The sequence below is a fragment of the Desmodus rotundus genome, chromosome 6 (genome assembly GCF_022682495.2).
Source record: "Desmodus rotundus isolate HL8 chromosome 6, HLdesRot8A.1, whole genome shotgun sequence".
NCBI classification, from domain to species: domain Eukaryota; kingdom Metazoa; phylum Chordata; class Mammalia; order Chiroptera; family Phyllostomidae; genus Desmodus; species Desmodus rotundus.
Genome location: NC_071392.1, coordinates 11385524 through 11405975, shown reverse-complemented (window position 1 = coordinate 11405975; position 20452 = coordinate 11385524). Strand labels below are relative to the sequence as shown.

General features: G+C 40.8%; 1 pseudogene; it reads left to right on the top strand.

The window, feature by feature from the left end:
• The first annotated feature begins 3068 nt into the window (after positions 1-3068).
• On the top strand, positions 3069-3181 carry LOC112307042 (U6 spliceosomal RNA; annotated as a pseudogene).
• The last annotated feature ends 17271 nt before the right edge of the window (positions 3182-20452 follow it).

The window sequence follows — 20452 nt, the reverse complement described above, 5'->3', positions numbered from 1 at the left end:
CAGACACGGTAGTTTTTGGAATCCCCAGATCACTTCTAGTTCTTCTACTGTCAGTAGCTGATCTTTGTTGATTGCAACATGTACACATTCAACACATCAGGGGTTCTGCTTGTTGCAGGCCTTCCAGAATGTGGGTCACTTTCAACAGATTCTCCACCATCTTTGAAACACCTTTCAGCCACACTTTTATTTGTGCTGCACTCATTGCATTGTCCCTGAAAGCCTTCCGAGTCATCCAAATAGTTTCCGTGGAGAAATATTCAAGCTTAATGCAAAATTTGATGCAGATTCGTTGCTCTTCTTGCTCAGTCATTTTGAATGCCACAGCCACACAGTACACATGCTCACTCAATGGCATCTACTGCCCCCACTGACTAGTACAGTGAAGTTCTCATTGTTCATGCATGCGCATTCTAGTCCACTCTCCTTGGTTGCCAGCTTATATTGATGTCTAGCAAACCATTCTCATTATGTTAACAATGGCTGGACTTAAGTACATTTTAAGTTCAGCTTTTTTATTTTTGGAGCAAGACTTTCTTACTGAAAAGTAGTACTTTGATTTACATTTTGGCCCAAATTCCTCCTCTTGTGGCAGACTGGTCACAGACAACACTCTGAGAGGCCCTGTTTTAGCCACATTCATCTTCTTCCTCTTTCTCAAGCACGCCAACTCTCTCATTTGCTTCAAGGGCTTGCAGCTACTGTGTCCACCACTGGGAATGTTTTTGCCAGATTGTCTCATTCCTTAGTCCTTCTCAACACTCAGGATGGGCTTCATTAACTTATCCTAGTGAAGGTTGTACCATGAAATCCCCTTTTCCTTTTCCGGGAACTCTTCAGCAACATCTTCAACATTTGTCAGGATTTGAGAGGGGGGATTTGTGGGTAACTTTTTGGACATGACAATAGTGTGCTTGGATTGCATTCCAGCTGGGGCCAGAGCAAGGGCAGGAATGGCTGTAGAAAGTCAAGTCTCTTGGCAGTTACCAATATGTGGGGAAAACATTGTTTTTCATTGGCAATAGGAAGAGTGCAAAGACCTCACAAAGGATTTGGGAAGGGTCCACATTGAGGGAGGACATAGGACTGAGCATATGCTGAAGGAAACAGGCTGAGACAAGGGACTCCAGGGACCTTTTTACTTTCTAATCCCAACGAATTACCTGCATTATCATCCTCCTCCTTCCAAGAAGCTGATTACTTTTGTGATGTATGTCTCAAAAGTCCCAGATGGAGTAGTGGGATTTTGCAAAGAAAACATTCCCATCGTGTAGAAAACAAAGAGAGTCTTAAGTTTACTCCTGGAGTGTCTTCCCTTCCTGCACTGAACAAAACCCTAACACATGCTCTCGGAAGCGGAGAGACTGTTGCTTTGGAAATGCCTGGGCACCACGCTGCCTGGCACCCACCTGGTATCCCCAGTCTTTCCTCAATCACCCCAAAACTGACCTCTTTTACAACAGAATAGCAATGAAATCTTCCAGGTTTCAGGGAGTACAGGACATCCAAGTTTAACCCTAGCATGAGGCAGAACCTCAGAGTTCCAAGGAGTAGGGAGGGGCCTACTCCCAAGCTTTTGAAACCAAAATATGACAAATGGAGTATATATTTGGATCTATGGGTGCAATATGCTTTCTGGCATGGTGTTATACTTGGGGATAACACTGCTATAGGATGAAGATGATAGTATCACTCGGTGACAGAGGAAGAGCAAGAAATTGCTTCAGAAATAGCCTCATCAAATCTTAAAATCTGTAGATCACAGAATCACCTAAGCCTAACATCTATTCTAAATGTCCCAAGGAACTAATTCAAGTTTCTGAAGACTTTTTTTTTTTAAGACAGAGAGAAATATTGATTGGCTGTCTTCCTTATGCTTCCAGGACTGGGGATCATAGGTGCCTGGACTGGGAATTAAACCCTCAGTTTAGGCGTGTGTCCTGGTTGGGAATTGAACCTGCAGCTCTCTGGTTATGGAACAATGCTCCAACCCACTGAGCCACATGGGCCAGGGCTTGAAGACTCTCTGAGCGTCATGATAACATTTCTGGAAGGACTCTGATAATGTGCCTCCTACAGATAGATTGGTTTGACAGAAAGGATTAAAATGCCCCAATTTTCAAATTTCTTTGGTAGATTTCTTTTTCTTACCTCTTGAGATCTCTCTCAAATAGATTTTAAAAAAAGTTTTGGCCCCAAGATAGTCCTGCAGTTATGAACAGGGTTTTGTACCCATGTGGCCTGGATTCAAATCTCAACTGTCAAGTACTCTCACTCTGGGACCTGGGCAGGTTACTTACCTTCTCTCGGATTCACTGTCTTCATTGATAAAATGAGGGAAAGAATGTCATACATAGGATGCCATGAAGACTAAATGAATTAATCAATGTACAACACTTAGAATGGCACCCGACACATAGTCAGTCCTTGGGAATGTTTGCTCTTGCTAGTTTAGACCTGACAGGTCAAAGCATTAGGTTAGGCATTAGTTTGTAAAACACTAGCTGAATTGGATTAACATTCTTGAGTTTTTTAAATGTTAATGTGCGCGTAAACAGGTCCAAGATTTGAACACATAAACGTTCAGAAATAGCTGAGTGGATGAATGTTCCTAGTGGTTCAAAAATTCAACTCTAGAGCAAAACTCTAAAGCTCTCAAACTGGAGCTTGCATCAGAATCATCTGCGGGACTTGTTAAAAGGCAGGATGCTGGGCCTCACTCCATAGCCCTGGTGTGGGGCCTTCGGGTTGTCCTTGCCAACGAGCTCTCAGGGGCTGCTGCTGCTGTTCCATGGCCCACACTTTGAGAACCATTGCTTTCACGGCCTGCACAGTTCATGGTAATTACATGGGGAAAAAATCCTCCCTTCCTCCTTTCTTTTTCTGTGAGGAACACGCCTTCCTTTGGTTTCCTGGGAACTATGGTGTTCCTTACAAACGTGATCCCTTTAATTGAATTAAAGTCTCCATTTACTATGTACTTCATCTCTGCAAATACTTCCCAGACAGTTCATCTCTGGGCATTAATGTTTGGCCTGTTTGGGTTTTGCTTTTATAAATTTGGTTAGGTGCTCACTTCGGCAGCACATATGCTAAAAGCTGAATGCTACAGAATTTGTGAGCATGGCCCCTGTGCAAGGTTGACGCACAAATTCAAATTCGTGAAGCGTTCCATATTTTTTATCCCGCGTGGCAATACATTTGCTGATATATCTCCTAGGGCAAGGGAGATAAAGGAAAAACAAACAAATGGGATTTCGTCAAACTAAAAAGCTTTTGCACGGCTAAAGAAACCATCATCAAAATGAAAAGGGAACCGACTGTATGGGAGAACATCCTTGCCAATGATACACTGGATGAGGGTTTGATCTCCAAAATATATAAAGAACTCATACGACTCAACACCAGGAAGACAGACAATCTGATTAAAAAATGGGCGAAGGCCCTGAATAGATACTTCTCCAAGGGGACATAGAGTTGACCCATAGACATATGAAAAGATTCTCCACATCAATGGCCATCAGGGAGATGCAAATTAGAACTGGGATAAGGTATCACTTCACACCGGTCAGCATGGCCATCATAAACAAATCAACAAACAAGTGCTGGCGAGGCTGTGGAGAAAAGGGAACCCTAGTGCATTGTTGGGGGGAAGACTGGTACAGCCACTGTGGAAAATAGTGTGGAATTTCCTCAAAAACCTAAAAATTGAACTGCCTTTTGACCCAGCAATTCTGCTGCTGTGACTATACCCTAAGAACACCGTAACACCAATTCACAAGAACCTGTATGCCCCAATGTTCACAGCAGCATTATTTACAATAGCAAAGTGCTGGAAACAGCCTAAGTGGCCATCAGTAAATGAGTGGATCAAAAAACTATGGTACAGTTACACAATGGAATATTATGCAGCAGAAAGAAAGGAGTTCCTACTTTTTGCGACAACCTAGATAGAACTGGAGAATATTATGCTAAGTAAAATTAGCCAGTCAGTGAAAGACAAATACCATGTAATCTCATCTATAAGAGGAATCTAATGAACAAAATAAATGAATGAACAAAATAGAACCACAGGCACAGAAACATGGAACAGACTGACAGTGGCCAGAGGAGCGGAAGGAGGGGCATAAGGTGGAAATAAGGGGAAGGGACTAGTCAAAGAGCAGGTACGAATGACCCACGGACATGGACAACAGTGTGGGCATTGACTGTAGGAACAGGGGGTGGGCAGGGCGGAGGAGGGCAAAGGGGGAAAAATTAGGACGACTGCAATAGAATAACAATAAAGAATGATACAAAGATTTGGTTAGGAACACGAACTTTGCAGAAGACTGATCTCTCTCAGCTTCCTGATAGTGTTTAGACCGATTCCCACAGTGTGATCTTGGGCAAGTTTCTGAAAATATCGCGGGGCCCTCATGTGCAAAGAGGGAGTGCCTCCCTCTTCACAAGGGGTGCAGAGACTGCTGAATGAAATCGTGGAAGCAAGGCCTTCAGTCTGGCGGAGGGAAGCAGCGCAGTAAATGTGAGCTATTACCATTCAATAAACGAAACCGAAAGCAGAGACTTTGAACTAAAGAGCAAATTGACAAGAAAATGCCTTTTTTTTTTTTTTTTAAAGAAAAGGGGTAGGAGTCAGGAGGATTTTAATTTTGATCAGATTAAGGGAGCCAAGTCACCAGTGACTTCACTTCAGTACCTAATAATATCACGCATGAGTTAAGGCCAATTTACTGGCAGATTTTGACTTGTTTCAACGTGAGGAACTAGAAAAATTTTGTTGAGATTTACGAACATGCTGTTGGAGGAATTTGACTGTCTTTCTCTTTTCCCTGTCAGTGCTCTTTCCATATAACCTCTAGGTAAAGGAAACACTAATTTGTCTTCTATTTTTCCTTATGGAAAATGCAACACTTTCTCTCCAATGAATTTATTTCCTTGGAGCACAGTTTCCAAACATTTCAGAAAACCACAACTTAACGTAATTGCGCAGGAGTTACCACAAAAGGGTTAATTCATATTTGCAAACATTTAGAATTCCTTGGAAGAAAATTTTAGTATCACCTTTGGCTGATTATTATTAAGTTTATTCTTTTCACACATATATATTTCTCTTTTTGGCAGTACCAGACTATGTAATACATATGTGCTGTAGATAGAGTACAATTTTAAACAAGCCTCCAAAAACTTTCTTTATTTTTAAGATTTTATTTATTTCTCGAGAGAGAGGGGAGAGAGGGAGAAAAACATCAGTGTGTGAGAGAAACATCGATTGGTTGCCTCTCACGTTCCCCCAACCTGGGACCTGGCCTGCAACCCAGGTATGTGCCCTGACTGGGAATCAAACCAGCGACCTTTCAGTTTGAGGGACAATCCCCAGCCCATTGAGCCACACCAGTCAGGGCACAAAAACTTTCTTTTAGTATAAAACAAAAGTAGCTATTATTGTTGATGTTAGTCATTGTTGCAAAACAATTTCTAAATTTATTTTGCACAGGAGATCCCAGAGAAGGAAGGTAGCTTTGAGAAATATAACATTTGGTGGAGAAAATTTTATATAAGAAACTCTTTTTTACAGTGAGGCCATCCAAAGCGTGCATCTTCCATAATATGAATGAAAGAATCCCTTTTGGCTTTGCAGGAAAATATGAGGCTTTTCCTCCTCCTTTTTAGCTCAAATATTCAACATTTGCATATAGTTCTCAATTTACAAACGCCTACAAATGACTCACCAGATAATTTTGTTCTGGCTCCTCCCATTTCAGTGGCAGAGCCCCACTTATGGGAGGTTTTCAGGGGAGGAGTCTAAAAAGCAACAACAACAACGAAATTCATTTGGAAGTTCTGGAGCAGTGGTCCTCCACTCTGGTCTGCATCGGATCCCCTGCAGGGCTTGTTAAAACACAAATGTCCATTATGGGTAAACGCATAAGCAAAATTTATATATTATAAATCATGATGGAATCCAGGTGATAGATAGTAGGTTTGGCGTTGTGAGTACACAGAACACAGTTTATTTTTTGTGTTATTTATTAATTATTGTATTCTTTTCTATATGGACAACTGTAAACCTACTTTTGCTCCACCCTGTATAACACAATGGAATATTATTCAGCCTTAAAAAGGAAGAAAATTGTGACACCTGCTACAAGGTGGATGGAGCTGAGGAAATTATGCTAAGTGAAATAAACCAGTTGCAAAAACCCCCAAACAAATATGGCATGATTCTATTTATGAGGTGCCAGGAGTAGTCAAACTTATAGAGACAGAAAGTAGAATGGTGGTGGCCAGGGGCTCGGAGGGAAAGGGGGGTGGGGAAGGGGTAGTTGTTGTTCTCTCAGAGTTTCAGTTTGGGAAGATGAGAGAGCTCCACAGACTGGCCACGTGGTGCTGTGGATATATCAACATTACGAGACTCTGCGCTCAAAAATGGTGAGGATGGTACATTTTATGTGTATTTATTACAATTTAAACATTTTAAATAAAAAAAAGAAAAAGAATGAGGGGAGAGATTGGAGACAGCAAATACAGAAACTTTCAAGGAGTCTTTCTGTGATGGGAAGTTGAAAAATGGGGCACAGCTGGAGGTGGAAGTGAGGTCAAATGTTTTGCTCTCGTATTGTGCTCCTAACTGTCTGTTCGTGTTTACAAAGAATCACGTTTGGTAATATAAGGAAGCTTACACGGATTTCCTCTCTTCCAGGTGGAAGCTGGCACGAGAACAGGCTATGCTGACTAGCAGGACTGGGGTTGGGAATGTCCAGGAGAGAAACAGTGAGGCAGAGGAGCTGTTGCATCTATGAAAAGGGAGTAACAGTATCATCTACACCCAGGTTCATGGTGGTCACGAAGTAACATGTGAAAAGTACTTGGCATGATATGTGGCACTTAGTGCCGAATAAGTGTTAGTAAAGTTACCATGAGCTAGTGTTCATTACTTGCTATTTGGAAAAGGCAACTTTTCAATGTTTATATTTCTTTTATATTTGTTAATTAGTCTTTAGGTAAACAGTTTTCCACCTGTGTGTTTCCTTTGCCTCTCCCACAGAACCCTTCACTCTGGGCACCAAATGTGGGGTTAGGGTGTAGTTCTTGACGGCAATCCCCCATGATACCACCTGGATGTCCTGTAATTCAGCTGAATTCTGCCATAACCTACAGCTTACGGGATCCATCCTGCAAGATCACTGCCTCGCCTTCCCATCTCCCCACTTCAGATGCCAGTCAAAAGCCCAGGTTTTCACCCATGCTATATATACTGGAGGTTCCTTAGGAACCCCTCTTTGGGTTCCATTAATTTGCTAGAGCATCTCATAGAACTCAGAGAAACGTTTAACTTACTAGATTACTGGTTTATTATGAAAGGATATAACTCCGGAACAGCCAAACGTGTAGGCCAAGGTTGGGGAAAGGGCCACTCCCAAGCAACACTCTCCCTACATCCCCACGAGTTCGCCAACCCGGAATTCCTCCAAAGCCCCTTCTTTTTGGGCTTCTATGGAAGCTTCATTCCATAGGCAGGATTGATTAGTCATCAACCACTGGCGGTTGAAGTCATCTGGAAAGCAGGGGGTGGGCCTGAAAGTTCCAGCCCTCTAATCACTTGGTTAGATCCACTGGCAGGCAACCTGCCTGGTCCTCAGGTGCTTTCCCAAAATGACCTCATTACCATTAGACACCTTGATGCCTTAATCAGTTAGGAAATTCCAAGATTTTTAGGGGCTCTGTGCCAGAATCAGGGATCAAGATCAAATAAATATTTCTTATTGTAAATCACGATATCACACTTAGGAAACAATATTAGTACACTTTACAGGCATACCTCAGAGATACTGCAGCCTTGGTTCCAATGTAATAAAGTAAGTTGTAATCTTTTTGCTGGTGGAGGATCTTGCCTTCAGTTTGTCAAAAAGGTAATACCTGTGAAGCACACTGAAGCTCAGTAAAACGAGGTGCGCTGTATGGGAGTAACTTACCTGTTTAAATGGATTTAGCTACGGTTTCTTTGTCTATATTCTTCATTCTTCTCCATTTGATTCCCAGAGTTTAAAAAATTGGATAGTTGTAATAAATGGGGATTTTCTCCCCTTAAATTTGACTAGGTTAATGTTTGTTACGTATGAAAAAATAAGAAAGACTATTTTTGTGAAACAATGGTTGCTTGTGAGCTACAACAAATTTCCCTGTTTGGGAAGGAAAATGTGTTAATTTTGCAGAACCTTTACTTCGGACCATGAGGTAAAACAAAACAAAACAAAACAGCTTGCCTTGGCCTTTTTGAAAGACCCTGGTTATCTAAGCTCCAAGAAAAAGACACACTCCGTTTTGTGAATTACCATTTCAGGTGAACAAATCGAAGTCTTTATAATATTCTTCATTTAGTTTCTGAAAGGGATTTAGATAATCAGGGCAATTTACAAAAGAGTACGTTCTCTCTGGGGCCCACCCGGCTTCCTCTGTGGGTTGCAGGTCTCTGCCCCCTTGTGGCCTTCCGCAGGGATTTTTTTTTTTTTTTTTTTAAATGCAGTTGTTTCTCGTTTCCAGGCTGGGAGAGGAGGGAGATTGCCCAGTACCCTGAACACCAGATGCGATTGCTAATCACATTTGCCCAGATGGGGGAGGAGGCCCTCAGCCTACAGGACTTAATTTGGGAAATTTCCTTTCAGAGTGAAGCGAGAGAAGATTGCTTTTCAAATGGAAAGGAATTGTGTTACAGGCATTTGATTGTGTGAGGAGGCAGAATCCCAGAACAGGAAGGAAATCTTCAGAAGGTTTTTTTAATTCGATCTGGGCTCCAGAAGACATTCAGGACAGATGGGCAATCTTCTTGTTATGTCTTCCTGTCCCTCTTCTTGTGGACAAGGAATTACTGTTTTAAAAACATTTCTCAGAAGTGTATGTTTATTGTAAAAAATTAGGAAAATGCTGAAGGCAGAAAAAAATTAAAAATTACCTATAGCCCTCTCACCCAGACATAGTCACTATTCACATTTGGGTTTAATCCCTCCTAGTATTTTTGTTAGAGGAAGTATGTACACTTGTGCATCGTGTATGTAACAGTTTTCAGATGGTCTAAAGCAGGCGTTGGCAAAATAGGGGCCCCGGGGGGCAAATCCAGCCCAAGGCCTGTTTTCCTAGGGCCTAGGGGTTAAGAATAGTTTTACATTTTTAAATGGTTGAAAAGAAAAATTAAAAGAATAACATTTGGGGACATGTGAAGTTTGTATGTAATTCAAATTTCGGCGACCATGATAAAGTTTTATTGGAACAGAGCTGTGTGCGTTCGTTTATCTTCGGCTGGTTTTGCCCCACAATGGTACATAGAATTGAGTAATTGGAGCCCAGACTATAGCCCTGGAAAGACTGAAATATTTACTCTTCCGCCCTTATACAGAAGAAAATTTGCCAATCTCTGATATAAAGTAAGCATTTTTCAATGCCCATAAGTATTTTCCAAAAATAAGACAGCAAATTATTGTTCATATAATTTGGTGGAATGGATGCTACTCTCTTTTCCCTCATTCTCCTGCTCTTAAAAATACTAGGTTTTTTTGTTTTCCACAGTGACTTTTAAAAATGTTTATTATAAACAAATCATATATACAAAAATGTAGGGACTATAATACTGCATACACCCATTACCCACATTCCATAATTATCAAGATTTTGCTGCATTTGCTTACTTTTTCCTTTAAAAAAATTTAAATTGCAGTTTATTTTCAATGTTACTTTGTGTTAGTTTCACATCGATAGCATAGTGGCCAGACATTTACACAACTTACCAAGTGGTCCCCCTGATAACCTGGTGCCCGCCTGGCACCGTACACAGTTATCACAATATTATCGACTATATTCCCTGTGCTGTACTTTACGTCCCCACGGCCCTGCCCGTGCCTAATCTCCCTTTCTTCTTCACCGAAATGTTTGAAAACAAATGACTGACATCATGGAATTTCCTCCCAGAAACTCGAACAGTGTTTTTAAATGATAAAACTAGTACCTGCGCATGATGAATACTAAAGTAACTTAAAATAATAAAGGTGTCTGCAAATACCTGAAGTGAAAAGTAGAAATCCCTTTTTCACCTCTCTGGCTTTCCTCCCCTGCTAGTTTAGTGGGTATCCTTAACAGCCATTGTTTTGTGTATAAAAGAATAAATTTTTATGACATAGTCTAACCACTTTAAAATAATTTGGGGCTAAAGGAGCAGGACGGTGTTCCATACTGGTTCCTTACCTGGCCAAGACTGAGGACTGGGACCCTTTTAAGTTACAGTTGGGATAGGACATGTTTTCTTATTCAAATGCCACCCATTTACGCCTATAACTATGACTGTACAATCTGAGATTAAGTTGTAGATACCGTGACTCTTTATTCGTATGTCTTTCAGTGTGTAAGTGCCCTTTTTCTGAAGTTTTATTTTAGAGTGTTTCCTGAAGTTTCATGTAAGAGCCTTCAGAGTCAAATAATAGTCCCGTATATGAACATATCACATCTTGTCAATTCATCCGTTGATGGACGTGTAGGTAGTTTCCATTTCTTGGGTTCTATGAATAATGCAACTATGAATATTTGTGTACAAGTTTTTGCATGAAAATATATTATATTTCAGTGATCTTGGGTATATACCTGGGATGGAATGGGCCATGGTAACTCCATGTCTAACCCTTTGGGGGACCTTTTTGAGGAGCTCCCAGTCTGTTTTTCCCAAGTGGCTTGCAACCTTACTAGCATTATATGAGGATTCTAATTTTCTCACATCCTTACCAACTGCACTTAATATTATCCACCCTTTTGGTTAAAGCCATCCTAGTGCATGTAAAGTGTATCTCATTGTAGTTTTGATTTGCATTTCTCTAATGGCTAATAATATTGAGCACCTTGTCATGTACTTATGGGCCATTTGTATATCTTTTTTTGAGAAATATTTATTCAAATTCTTTGCCCATTTTTTAGTTGGGTTATTTGTCTTTTAATTGTTGAATTGTAGAATTTTTTAATATATCTGGTAAAGAAACTGTTTCAAGTCATATATCTGGTATACCCATTCTGTAGGGTGTTTTTTTGTTTTTGTTTTTGTTGTTTTTACCTTTCTTGATGGTAGCCCTTAAAGGACAAATTTTTTAAATTTTAATGAAATCCATTTTTTTTTGGTCACTTTGGCTTTGGGAATCACCCGTCAGACACCACTGCCTAATCCAAGGTCATGAAGATTTATGCTTATGTTTTCTTTTAGGAAAGCTTTCATACGTATGTCACTTAAGGGAGCACATCTTCTAGGGAAGTTTTACAGTTTCCACTCTTACACAGGGTTATGATCTGGGCTGGATTAATTTTGTATCTGTGTGCAATAGGGGCATACGATACTTTTACAAATAAAAATTTAAAACTATTTAAAAAATAAGTTTATACTCAGGATGAACTAACAGCTTTCAACATCGTAAAAGTTGTTGCATCAGAATTTGTGTGCCCATAGGCTAGACGCTGCAACTGATGATCATTGGACTGAATCGGAAAGTCAGATTCCCCTTCATACAAAGATACAGTGGTGCAGTTGTCAGACTGCGGCGTTCTGCATGGCCAAGCTTCCCGATCCCCACTGTTCTAGTCACGAATATTTTTGCCTAAAAATCTCTCCTTTTGCAAGAAGGCTAAAAATAGCCATAGAGGTCTAGGTTATACATTTTAAACAGAGGCAACTCAAAAGTAACAGATGTTTGAAAGAGCCAACAAAAATTATTCAAAAATGGCCCACCAACCCCAAAATGATGTTTGGGCACATTATGTGAAGATAAATGGATTTGAAAGCTGCTAGCTCTCATTTTCATAGGTCATAAAAAGTCTGAGGGTTTCTCCTGGATAAATGTTCCCAGCTACTTATTTGTCTATTAAACTGTCAGTTCTTCAACACAGAACCGAATCGCCTTTTTGTTTTCGAGGCCCAGGGCCCTGTGTGTGCTGGTGCATCCTGCCGAGCACAGCTCTACAGAGTGCCTGGAGCTGAGCCGTGGCCGTCTGTCCAGCTGTACACGGTGCCCATGACCTGCACAGTACGTTACAGGCAGCAAGGCTCCACATTCATTTGTCGAACTGAAATGAATCCCCCTAAGTTCCCTCTAAAATCAGAGGCAGATTCTCGGAGAGCAGGACGCATGTAAGGGGGGTAGTAAAACGTGGCCCAGATCACTGTTGGTGTTAAATGCCTCTGTTCAGCATGTGTTAAGCATATAATGCCATCTCTCTGCATATATTAAGATAGAGTCTAGTCTTTGCTCTACTAAAACCCGTGACTGAGTTAGCCAAGGAAGAGATTCCGTGGGCAGATAGCGCACACCCTACCGAGTGCCAGGAGGCTGACGTCATGGGTGTTGCACATTTCCTAAGCAACATTTACTATATCTGAAGGCTGCAGTATCTTACACCTGAGTTCATGTCATCCACCTTGTGTTCCTTCCTCTTCATCACAGAACTGAACTTGGCTTTCAAGTAAACAAGACTGGTTTTGAGTGACTCAGCAGCTGTTATACTTTGGTGAGAGAGTTCTCCTCTTTCTTCTAGTTCTCATTTCCATTTTCTCTTCCCATCACTTTCTCCTCTACCCCCACCTCCTCCCACTTACTCTACCCAGTTACCACACCAAACACAGCTCCTGTCTCTTTTCTTAAAGGGATGTTTCCTTTATTCAGCTGCTTAAACAAATAAAACAAAGTTTCCCTTTTCCCTGAGCCACCTGCTCAAAGTACAAGTGGGAGTCCAATTATAAAGGAGGAGACAAATCCCCTTTGAACAGCTGATCCAGGGCACGGATTTGGAGGCTTATCTTTGGTCTGAATCACGGGGTCACACCAGGGTCATCCTTAGAGCAAAGCGTCCCCTTGGCTTCCACTGAGCTTACCCTGAAATGTGCAAACCGGGTCTCTTTTTCCCATGGATTATGAAGCTATTTGGTAAAGGCTGCTCATTTGATGTACTAATCAGCATCTTGACATAACACATGGGGAGAGTTTAAAAGTTTGCCTTTGTGTTGCGAGTCTTCTTGGGCAGTTTCTAATTATGTCCTTACAATGGCGGACAGAGGCCTGTGACTGCAAACCTGAGAAAGAAACTTCAAAAGAACGGGGGGGACGTTCTTCTCAAATGTTCATGTGCACCTAAATCACCCAGAGATGTCTTTTAAATGCAGACTCTGATTCAGGAGGGCTGGGGTGAGGCCTGAGAGCCTGCACTTGTAGCAAGCTCCCATGCCGTGCTGAGGCTGTGGTCTTCCCGTCACACTTTGAGTAGCCCACTTTATGTGTGGTTGGCCAAGTGTCTTTCTGTTTGAGGCACAATGAGTGGAGGCTGGCGTTCTTTAACTACACCCCAAAGACCTCTTCTGTGCAGCTTTCCCCTATTGCCCAAACTCAGCTGGATATTTCCTCATTTCTGCCACTGTACTTTGTTCAAATCTGCATCGTTGCGGTGATCATACTGACTTATATTTACATGTCTGCCTCCTGGACTATGAGCGTATTGCAGTAAGAGACCCAGTCTCATTCATCTTTGGATCAAGGGCATCTAGAACAGTTTTGGGTAAGTGGTAGACACTCAACAGATATTTACTGAATAAAAGAAAAATTAACAGATTAAATTCACAAAATCTAAACCACATATATCTATCCCAAGCATCATAAATAAGATAAAATGGCAAATGACAAGGTGATAAAAATGTTTGCAGCATATAAAGATCTCTTACGAGTTGTTATGGGTTGATTTGTGTCCTCCAGAAAGGCATGCCGGAGTCCTAACCTCCAGGACCTCAGAACATGATGTTACTTGGAAATAGAGCCACGGCAGATGTAATTAGTTGAGACAAGGCCCTATTGGGATAGGATGGGCTCTAACTTCAATATGACTAGTGCCCTTGTAGGGGAAGGAGCTGTAGACAGACACAGGGAGAGCCTCATGTGAAGGTAGGAGAAGACATTGACATAGCTACAAGCCAAGGAACACCTGGGCTGCCAGAAGCTTGGAGAGGCAAAGAAAGGTCTTCTCCTGGGGACTTCAGAAGGAGTGTGGTCTTGCAGTGCCTTGATTTTGGAGTTGAGTCTCCAGAACTGTGAAGGAATAAACTTGTGTTGTCTTAAACACCCTAATTTGTAGTATTTTGTTATGGCAGCCCTAGGAAACTGATACATAAACAAGCAACAAGAAAAAGAAAAATTTGGTAGCAAAGGAGACAGAAAATTCTATGGGCAGGTCACAAAAGAAATGCAAATAGTCCATAAACAAGTAAAAAAAAAATTAAGGGTTAATAACACAATACAAATGGAAGAAACATTGAAATTCTATTTTAATTATTTTGGTATCATTGTGGTTGTTAGTTTAATTATTTTGTTATTTTAAATAAAAAATAAATGAGAGTTCAGAGACACTGCCCTTTTTCTTCCCTTGAGTTACTATTGCCTGTTGATTTGACCTACAAATATATCTTAAGTCCTTCCCTGTCTTCTGCCACTGCTTCCTTCCAAGACACCATTAATGACCTCCTGGGCAACTGAATTAATCTCCTAAACGATCTTGCTACTGATGTTGCTTATAACAGCCAGAGGGAACCTTAAAAAATAATATAAATCAGACCATGTGAGTCTTCTGCTTAAAAGAGTCACATGATAGCTCTCACTGTGATTAGCCTAGCCCCTGCCTGAGCTCCCGCTGCCCAGCCCCACAGATTCTTCAGTTCCTTGGAGGAGTTCTTCTCTCCAGACCTGCATGCTTTGCTAGTCCCTCTCTCAGAATGCTTGTCCCTCCACTCCTCACCTACAGGTCTCAGCGGCAATGTCACAGTGAGACTTCCTTGGCGTGCCTCCTCCAGCCCTGCCGAGTTTAGCCCTGCTGCATTTTATTTTCTCATGGTGCTGTGGTCTTTTCCCTTGTGATCTATTATAGGTGGGTATTTTCTTAATGTCTCCCTCTGGCTAGACGGTAATTTTGTAAAGGCAAGGACTATATCTATTTTACTCTCCACCGTAACCCAGACTCTGGTACTGCAGGATCCCAATACATATTTGTTGACTGATTAAAAGGAGATCAATTCGGCAAGATAGGCCAAAGGTCTTAAACATGTGTATATCCTTTCAATCAGCAATTTCATTCACAAGAATATATTTTAAGAAAATAATTAGGAATATGTGTTAAGACTAGTTACATAGCAACTTAGAATATAGAGAAATAAATAACATCAATAAAGGAGGAGAAAAGTAAATGTCTAAAAATGGCCAGTTTAATAAATTATAGTTTGTACACTAAAACAATATTATGCAGGTATTCAAATATATTAGTTGACATAATTTCTGTGATCATATTATTGGAAAAACTAATGGCACATATTTTTATATCACTCTCTAACGCATGGAAGAAGATTTGGAAAGGTGCATACCAAATATGTTAATTGTGGTTTCCTTTTCAATTTGTTTTGATTTTCTTAAAAGTTAATTATATGTATATTTAAAACATGTACAACAATCACATTTCTCATACAAGTAAAAGTAATTAAAAATTTTAATGAAGAAGTGAATGAGTGAGAGTCACCTGGTTTGAATTTCAAACTTTTGTTTCTATAAAATAATAAAATAATTGGGATAAGCAGAAACAGAATCATAAGATACCGTTTAGATCTCAGATGCCACTGGCCACTTCCCCAGAGCCTGGTGCTATGAAAGGAAGATGTCTCATTGTTTTGGTAAGTCCAGAGCATTCACTGTTTTTATAATGTTTTTAAAATTTATGTATTACAGGAAGGGGAAAGGAAGGATGAAGAGAGGAAGAGAGACACCAATGTGAGAGAGAAACATTGATCGCTTGCAGGACCAAGCCCCACCACCCTGCCACGGGAATCAAACTGGTGACCTTTCGCTTTGCAGGATGATAGCCAAGCAGCTGAGCCACACCAGTCAGGGCCATTCACTCTTTTTCATGGTTTAAAGGTTATTCATATCTTTTATTGACTGAACTATTTTCTATATATAAGGTTTTTTTTCCCTTTGATTTTGAATAAGAATTGAATGTTGAAACTTGCAATTTCTCCCATCGAAGGAATTCAAATACTTTGGTAGATATGACAACCAATTCTATACTGTGTAGACCACATATTGTGCAGAAAAAATTGAATCTGGATCAAATTTATGAAAAAAACATATGAATGAGTTTTATCATTTCAAAATTTTCAGGGATGAAATTATGTGGACTCTTAGAACTTTATTTCCTGAACTATCTGTCCATCAGGAACTCAGTGGCCTCCTTTGGTTCTCTGGAGGCTCTTGACCTAACCTGGCAGAACAGAGCTTGGTTACTTTGTTTTTCCCTCTGGCAGGGCTCCTTGGTTAAGTTCAGACAAAGCCTCTTTGCCGTTCATGTAAAAGCACAGGACTGGTTTGTTTCCAGTTTTATGTTGCTCAATCTCTAGATTTGACTGTGTAACACTGTTTTTCATCAGAGAGCACTAATTAAAGAAACATTCTTTTGTGTACTTATGCATGGATAAACATGTGTGTACATATACATATGACACACACATTTACATATCAATAATGAATTGGATAACAATATAAAATTGGGGCAATTTTTAATCAGTGGCCCGCTGATAATAAAGCTGTAAACAAATAACAACAAATAAAAGTTGTCTAGAAACCAAACCTAGACCCATTTTGTTCCAGGGTGTACCAATCTCTCCTCCATTCTCAGGATCTAGAAAGTTATTGTTTTGGAGGGTTGAGGAAGGATGTTGGAGCGGGTGGTGTTATTTAGGAGAAACGAGGAAGGATATGGGAGTGGGTGCATAAGGAGAGAATTCTTATATATACCCCCCAAGTTCAAACTAACCAACCAAATTACTAAAACGATGACCTCTTCTGCCACTGGAATGGCTCCTCCTCTGTATTCCCAGAGCACTTTCCCCATGGGTAGTTACCATTGTTTTGCCTTGTTGCTATGATACTCCACCTTGGATACTTACTCTGTGGCTTCTAGGCCTCACTGGCCTCATTAAAGTTTTGGTGAGAGTTAAATGTGATGGGGCATAACGTGGTCTGCTGGCTAACAGGCATTACTAGCTGTTACTATTTTGTGTTTCTGTGTCTGTCTTCATCAGGGTTGTGTCTCTTCCTTTGCATCCTCCTGGGTACCCAGCAAAGTGAGGAGGACACTGCAGGTACTCAACGAGTGCTTGCACAGCTGAAAAAAGATGCACCAAGTTCATTTTTCACTAACGTGTTCTAATTCAGGCTACCTCTGTAGGAAGTTTAACCACTTCTTAATTCTCATTTACAGTTTTTGGAATGTGGGTGAATGTAAAACAAAAAAATTAATACCCCCCTATATTCTTTATGTGTTTCCTTTCATAATACCCTTTCCATTTAAATAAAGGAAAACACTTTAATTTTGTGTATTTTGACTTTAATCTTTCACAATTCATATGTTGCCTTAGTTATTAGCCCCAGATTTCAATTATTTTGGTAATACCAATTGTGTCTCAGATTTATCGGTTTAAGCACTTTCTTTATATCTACTTTATTTTAATCCTCTTCTTCTTCTTTTTTTGATAAGGACATAGCTAGCCCTGGACACCCCAGAAGGATTCAGAAGAAATAAGTCATTGGGAGTATACTCAGGGAGGGGGATCCAGATCGGGGACAGGGGACAGGGTGAGTAGGTGATGACTTTTTCCTGCACACCCTTGTATGTCTTTTGCAGTTTGTAAAATATGTATGTATTACTAGTCCAAAATAACAATGAAGAAACATCTAGTTCATTTGGATTCCTTAGCACCTACTCATTTTTTTTTAGGTTGACTTTGTACTTAGTTTCATAAGTCAGTTAACAAATACATTCTAAAAATTCCCTTAAAAATTTTTGGCTTCCTCTGACTTTTTTCTCGAAACACTGGTCTCAGTTAATACATGGCCACTTTCTTGGGGAGTAGGATTCACCTTCAGTCAAATACCCAACTTCGTGTCTTATACAACAGGGCCCCATCTCGCTTGTTCGCACACACACACAAATCACTCCCACGGACTTGGGGAAGGAAAACACTGTTCACCGCATTGGCCTCCTAACGAGTGCCCAGCTTTTACAAAGCCCTCCCCACTGCTAATTTTTTTCCTGCATTTTGACAATCTGGACAAATATTCTTTCAAGGCCGTTGTATTCCTTCCTCATCAGTCCTTACCAAGACTTGACCTGGAGACGGTGTCTTCCGGACTATTATGTGCCCTTGCCCTTGGCTGAATAGAGATTAGTGTCTGGGAAGGGGAAGCCATTACCAAATTAGTGAATTAGAATTCAGAGTTTGGGGAAAGACAAATCTTTGTAAGTTTAAACTTTTTAAAGATCCATGTGGAAATGCAAGCACATCCAAAGGGTATTGATGACCGATACAGAGGAAGAAACATTCAGTTTTGTAACAATCTGAAACAATTAAGCTTCTTAAAGCATGTTTTGCTCATAAATATTCTCTATTCAAGACCAAGCACATAAGTTCGGGGTCCAGTGCAAAACAGAATGTAAGGCTCCTTGTTCCAAATTAGTAAGAATTTCAAGACATTGACAGCGGAGCATGAAACCCAGTACAGGTCCTTCGGAGCCCAGGGCCCTGGGTGTCACCCAGGTCGTATGCCCATAAAGTGGGTCCAAACTGCAGGTCCTGCCACTAGCGGGGGATTGTCTCTGGATAGCATGATGGTTAAGAGTGTAGATTCTAGAGCCAGGAGATGCGGATTTAAATCCCTGCTTTGCCACTCATGAGCTGAGAAATCATGGGCAAGTTGTTTATTTTCTCTGAGCTTTCGTTTTCTCACCTCTATAATGGGAAAAATAAAATCACTAACTCATAGGATACTGTGAGAGTTAAGTGGGTGAATACATGTGAAGTGTTCTGAACAATGCCTAGCATACATAATATGTGTTCAATAAATGTTCCCTCTGAACACACACATACATACCCATGTATACACCCACTGTCTGTTGCCCACATTCACATCTTTGAACTTCCAAAGCCACACCATTTCCTCTTTTTCCCTTTTATTTATTGCAACAATTTCTGTCACGGCTCTGTTGAGTTATTCTGCTCCTTTTTAACCTCCCAAATTTTAAACCCTGAGTAAAATCTTCATGACTATCAACTTGGAGTAAGTGAAATGCTTGAACTTGCCCACGCCTGCAGTCAGAACACCATGCCCTCAGGGCAACAGAATGGGATTGGCCTGCGTTCTACTCACTCCATTACCTGGCCTGTGTGGCTGCAGATAAAGTACTTCTCACTGTTTTCTTTCCACTGCACACTTTGTACTATTAGTGGAGAGCAAAGTCAAAAGTAAACACTTCTACACCCTGTTTTACTTTGATAGGATATTTATTTAGTTGTCGGTGCCATAGAAACAACAGCCACTTCAAAGTAATAACCATATCTCCAAACACGGGGCCACTGGTGCAAGAGCAGGTCTGGCCAAGTTCCAGATTGAACTCATCTTGGGAAGGGTCTTCCTGAAGGGAGAAATGTCCCATGCTCCCTGGAAGTGAGGGCAGAAACCACTGCCCTGGGGCTTCTGCTGCTGGGGGAGACCAGGCTGAGCTGGTGGGGCTTGGGGGACAGGGTGAAGGACCTGCCCTGATGACAAAGTCCCTTTCCTGGGCCTTTTCTCATTACGTAAGATGTCAGGACACTGTTCCTTACCTCAAAGGGCTGTTGTACAGATTGAGAAAACATGAGAAAATGTCCTAGAAATGTCTTCCTATCTCCTCCTCCTCTGTCAAAAGTTCAAGAGCAAAGGTGAGGACTATGCACGCGGCCGGTGAACAAAAGTCAGTGCCTGGAAGGATACTTTTTCCTCCAGCAGTTTCAGAGTCTAGAGATTTGCATATAAAGGAAAGGAGCTATTCTGTAATGCAGAATATTTATACAAAGAAACAAAAGCTAGTGCTCTGCAGTCAGACAGACCTGGATTCCGGTCCCAGCCTGGCTACTTACCAATGGGTGGCTTTGTGTAAATTATTTTACAATTAAATGAGATAATGCAAGGCAAAGTATTTCGTGCTGCGCCCTTGCTGTTTAAGGATTACATTTCGAGTAGAAAAGACTAAATTACAGTGACAGGGGCAGGTTCCAGCCCTTCCCAAGCAGCGCAGCAAAGGTTTTGCCAGGAATGACTTGGAACAGTTCCGTCACCTTGCGGAATACTAGCTTTGGCTCAGAGAGCCAGAGGGAATTTTCTAACTTTATTTCTTCACAAAACAAGTCAAAATCAGTAGCCACTGATCATTTCCAAGGGGGCCTTTAAACACCGTCTGGAAAAGAGCTCTTAGTTGGCATGATTTTAGGCAGCTTTACTCAAGTTTTCTCAGTGCTCTAACGTATAAAAACCGACTTATGAATTTATTAAAATGGCATTCAAATTAGATACATTTAAAAATCATTGGG